The sequence below is a fragment of the Zeugodacus cucurbitae genome, chromosome 6, assembly GCF_028554725.1.
Source record: "Zeugodacus cucurbitae isolate PBARC_wt_2022May chromosome 6, idZeuCucr1.2, whole genome shotgun sequence".
In the NCBI taxonomy this organism is placed as follows: Eukaryota; Metazoa; Arthropoda; class Insecta; order Diptera; family Tephritidae; genus Zeugodacus; species Zeugodacus cucurbitae.
Genome location: NC_071671.1, coordinates 28,300,543 through 28,306,542, shown reverse-complemented (window position 1 = coordinate 28,306,542; position 6,000 = coordinate 28,300,543).

Genomic DNA, 6,000 nt, shown 5'->3' with positions numbered 1-6,000 from the left:
CCCTAATCCCTAATACCACGGATGAAAAATGGAAATCGGTTTACAACCACGCCTACTTCCCATATAACTTAATTTTCAGCGGGGATCACTGTATATACATTAGGAACAAATGAAGATAGCGGAATAAAACTTTACATGACATGACTTGTGGAAAAATTGTCGAAATATATAATAACTTTTAGTACCTTAATGCCGAATGTATGAGCAAATTGTGTGTTATCTCAATATCAATAAATTGCGAGAGTATAAAATGTTCGATTGCACCCGAACTTAGCCCTTCCTTATTTCAAACTGTAAAATCAGGATATCCCGAAAATGTTATATACCAGGTGTCCTCATACTTACAAATTAAGTGGAGGTAAAACTATAATTATGGACTGTGTTTGCGATATTTCAAATTCAAGTAGCTTTCCTGCTTTTTATGATGTAATGTCTGTCAAATGCGAACAAAAGAATTGATAAGATAAGCTATTAATCCCATCGTATTTTTGAAAATCCTATAATGAGCTATGTATATGAAGCTGGAGGAAGTTATATATACATATATGTATGTATATACATTTGGCGTAGAAACCGCTTTAAGCGAATATAGCTGAATTCACCAGAGCGCGACTTGTTCCTCCTTTTTGCTTTTTGGCGCCAACTGGAAACACCAAGTGAAGCCAGGTCACTTTGTACTTGATCTTTTCACCGGAGTGGAGGTCGTCCTCTTCCGCGGCTTCCTCCAGCGGGTACTGCATCGAACACTTTCAGAGCTGGAGTGTTTTCATCCATTCGTACAACATGACCTAGCCAGCGTAGCCGCTGTCTTTTTATTCGCTGAACTATGTCAATGTCGTCGTATAAATCATACAGCTCATCGTTCCATCGTCTGCGGTATTCGCCGTTGCCAATGTTCAGAGGACCATAAATCTTACGCAAAACCTTTCTCTCGAAAACCCCAAGAGTCGTCTCATCGGATGTTGTCATCGTCCACGCTTCGGCGCCATAGATCAGGACGGGAATAATGAGCGACTTGTAGAGTTTGAATTTTGTTCGTCGAGAGAGGACTTTACTTTGCAATTGCCTACTCAGTCCAAAGTAACACCTGTTGGCAAGAGTGATTCTGCGTTGTATTTCCAGGCTGACATTGTTATTGCTGTTAATGCTGGTTCCCAGGTAGACGAAATTATCTACAACTTCAAAGTTATGACTGTCAACAGTGACGTGGGAGCCAAGACGCGAATGCGCTGACTGTTTGTTTGACGACAGGAGATATTTCGTCTTGTCCTCATTCACCACCAGACCCATACGCTTCGCCTCTTTATCTAGTCTGGAAAAAGCAGAACAAACGGCGCGGTTGTTGCTTCCGATGATATCAATATCAGCGACATACGCCAGCAGCTGTACACTCTTGTAGAAGATTGTACCTTCTCTATTTAGCTCTGGAGCTCGTATTATTTTTTCCAGCAATAGATTGAAGAAGTCGCACGATAGTGAGTCACCCTGTCTGAAGCCTCGTTTGGTACCCGATCCTGACGGAGCTTTTGGTGTTGCTCAACGTCAGTTTACATAGCCGTATTAGTTTTGCAGGGATACCAAATTCCGACATCGCGGCATAAAGGCAGCTCCTTTTCGTGCTATCGAAGGAGGCTTTAAAATCGATGAAAAGATGGTGAGTATCGATTCTTCTCTCTCGGGTCTTTTCCAAGATTTGGCGCATGGTGAATATCTGGTCCATTGTCGATTTTCCAGGTCTAAAGCCACACTGATAAGGTCCAATCAGTTCGTTGACGGTGCGCTTTAGTCTTTCACACAATAGGCTCGACAAAACCTTATATTCGATATTGAGGTGACTTATAACACGGTAATTGGCGCATATTGTGGGGTCTCCCTTTTTATGGATTGGGCAGAGCACACTGAGATTCCAATCGTCGGGCATGCTAGGGGAAGTTATGACCTGATTTTAACCATTTCTGACACAGAGATATACTATTAGAAGAATAAGATTTCCTCTGAATTAAATTAAGATATCTGAGAAATTTACCGATATTTTCGGTGAAAAATTACCATAAGGCACTGAGTTCTTCATATTCGCCCCGGATGGGAATTGAAAAGTTATAGTCCGATTTCGACAATTTTTTCACAAGTGATGCCACGGATCATATACACCATTTGTGTAAACTTTTATTTCGTTATCTTCATTGGTTCCTTATGTATATCATATAAAGTGAAGGAATCAGATGGAATTCAAAATTGAGTTATATGGGAAATTGTCGTAGTTGTGAACCGATTTCATCCATTTTCCACATCAGGGTGTCAAGAAAATAGTATATACCGAATTTCATTGAAATCTGTCGAGTAGTTCCTGAGATTTGGTTTTTGACCCATTAGTGGGCGATGCCACGCCCATTTTCCATTTTGTAAAAAAATCTGAGTGAAGCTTCTTTCTGGTATTTCTTCTGTAAAATTTAGTGTTTCTGACATGTTTCCTTAGTGAGTTAACGCAACGAGTTAATCGGCGTGGCAGTGGTCCGATTTCGCCCATCTCGAAAGCAACCTTCCTATGGTGCCAAGAAACAAGTGTGCCAAGTTTCATCAAGATATCTTAATTTTAACTCAAGTTACAGCTTGCACAGACGGACGGACGGACAGACATTCGGATTTTGACTCGCCTCGTCGTCCTGATCACTTTGGTATATATAACCCTATATCTAACTCATTTTGTTTTGGGTGTTACAAACAACCGTTATGTGAACAAAAATATAATACTCTCTTAGAAACTTTGTTGCTAGCAACTTTGCTGCGAGAGTACAAAAATTGAGATTTTGACAGAATTTGTACAAAAAAATACTTTTTGTCAAATTTTTGCCATATATTGACTCGAGGAATTTAGTTGCAATTAAAACAACAACTCCTTCATTCAATAACTAGATAATGTTATTTCAAAGATGTGTGCAAAAAATGAGTTGAACAAAATCGATTCATAAATTTTCAAGAAATCGTGTCTTAGAATTTTACTCGGATCGGAATTTTTGGTGAATATTTTAAACATATTATACTATTTAATAAGAAACACATTTTCTTTTAAAATTTGGACATTTTTAGTCAATTTTAGAATCCCCTTAAACCAATCATCAGTTGGAATATTTTAATTGGTTTACATAACTTTTATATTTTTAGCTGATTCGGATATTATATACAAATTTATTAATAAAGTAGCTTTTTAATCACTTTCAGTGTGAGTAAAAGGTTAATAGAAGTTATTGAGGGGATAATTCAAATGCTACAATACTGCATTCAACGTGTAAGAAACCAATTTGTACCATTTTCTAACCGCAAATCTTTTACGGTCTCTTTAAATTACATAATATTAAGTGTATACATATCATGTCAAGCGCAAGTTCATTTAGGTGAAGATGTGAAAATATAATTGCGGCTCTTCTATCAAGTTAATCAGGATAAAGCCCTTTCAAGATGTGTTTTCTATGTTGGAATGTTAAGTGATAATACTAAGGATGTGAGCAACATTTCCCTTTAGTAATAAGTATGTCGGCGGAAGAGGGTGTAAACGGATATGTGTGTGAGTCATGCGAGCATCATTTTTCTCCCTTAACTAACTGTTCATATGTAGGCAGAAATAAAAAGCCATTTATAATGCGAAAATACGGTCCACATAGCAACAAAAGTATATGAATATATGTATGTATTTAGAAATTTGGTGTACGGATAAACTATAATTGAAAGCTCTCATTTATAGTTATCTTTTAACCCAACCTAACTTTTACCACATTTGTCTAATAAGAACCGCTAGATATAAAATTTAAAACGATGGTAATCTGCATTCAGCTTTTCCCGTTTTTGGCGGTCAGCATAAACATAATGGAATAGAATATAGGCGCGGCAGCTTCCGTACTGTTCTAAAACCCGCAAATTTATTGAAGGTTCCAAAGATTTGTATATATATAGTAGTATATGTATACACTGCATGCATATTCCGGATTCTATTGTATAAATTCGCCTGGGAAATTGACTTTCGGCAATGTGCTCAATTTACAGTTTATTTAGCAAGGAGAATATCCGTAAATTGTGAAAGATGCTTTTCATTAAAATTTACGAGCGCGTTTCAAAGCATTTTTCACCACGTCATGCAGGTGGTCTTGCGAAATAACGAGTAAAAATGCGAATATGTGCAAATGGAGATTGATTGATGTTATGCATTCACCCTCATTCCTATGGGAAAATCTTTTGTGGATGATGGGTTGAGGAAGAGTTTTACGTACATTATTCCCAATATCCTACTTGAGATAAATGTTTGACATTGTGCATTTTGTTTTAATTTACTACTTGTGTTCGTACTAAAGCCTGGCTTTGTCGCTCTCTTTTGAATATGCTGGAGTCCTTCAATATACAAAAGTTTGCAAGTCAACGTTCCCATGTCATTTGATACAAAATTTGAGGGACACAAACATACATACGTGTACATAGTAGATACATGTGTATGCATTTAGGTGGATAGCGATGACGATTCATAGAATTATTTTAGGATATGAACCTATTTTAATTATTTATTTATTTATTAAAAATATATTATGTTTATTAAGTAAAAACCACATACCTTACAACTAGGACAAACTAATCCTGGCTTTGCTTGCTTCCTCTTTTTATACTCTCGCAACATAGTTACTAAGAAATAAAAGAGGGGGTAAGAAGAGATATGGGGTTATATACATATATGTATATACATGATCAGTATGACGAGTGGAGTTGTAATTCGGATGTCTGTCCATCCGTCGGTAAGTGCAAGCGATAACTTGAGTAAAAATTGAGATATCTTAATAAAACTTGGTAGACATATGCCTTGGCACCATGAGAAGGTATTGAAAATGGGAGAAGTCGGACCACTGCCACTATCTAGAGTCGTTTCGTTTAGCCACTTAGCGTATAAAAATACAGTCCAAAAAAAGAAGAAGTCGGATCATAACCTCGCCTACCTGCCTTATAAAGGTTATGTTGAAAACTACTAAAAATGCTTTAATTCAGTAAGGAAAAACACCAGAAACCAAAATTAGTACAAATATGGTCAAGGTGGTACAGAAGAGCTACATTCAAATTGGTGTACAAAATTTTAAATGGGTTAAATTTGGTTCAAAACATTTTTCTGGCTTTCCCAATAATATGTTTTGAAAATGGACAAAATCGGCTTACAACCACGCCTACTTTCCATATATGTGCTTTACAATATATAAAATAATTAAAAGAGAAGATATCGAAACAAAACTTGGTACAAATTCTGCATTTATAGTGTGGCATCGTCCTTCTAAAAATCTTCGAATTCGGACGATAAGTTTTCAAGGCCCATGTATCGAACATGAGGATCTCTGTGCTTCTAATAAATTTTTTAACGAAAAAATAGGTAAGTCTCTCAGATATTTTGAAGAAATTGAGAGGGAATATTTTTCTTCTAATAATATGTCTCCGTGCCAAAAATGAGTGAAATCAGGTCATAACTTCCCCTAGCTCCCATATACCTAATATTAGGGGTTATGTGAGATATATCAGCATTATTTAGCTCCTATATACTACATATACTGATTTTGTTTTCTAATGGCCGCACTTTTCTTGGAATTAAAAAAGAAAAGCAAAATTTCCGCAAATGTCGAGAATTTGGGTCAAAAAGTGACATTTTCAGTTGAGAATAAGTTTGGGATGCAAACAGATCACTACAAAATTTTGTTGGGTTAATGTTGACACAAATGTCGAAGATCGATACAAAAAAAATCGATTTAATCGACCACTGCTTGACCCTAGAGACATCTATTGGAAAACGGCGGAAGCAAAGTTGTAGACCTAATATAAATATATATTTATAAAATTAAATAAATAAATTGCGAGAGTATAAAATGTTCGGTTACACCCGAACTTAGCTTGTTTTAAACTATTTTTATTACACAATAGTAAATGTGGTCCCCTTAACGGTTTTGTGTAACGTGTTAAACTGAGCAAGACAGACATAGAGTT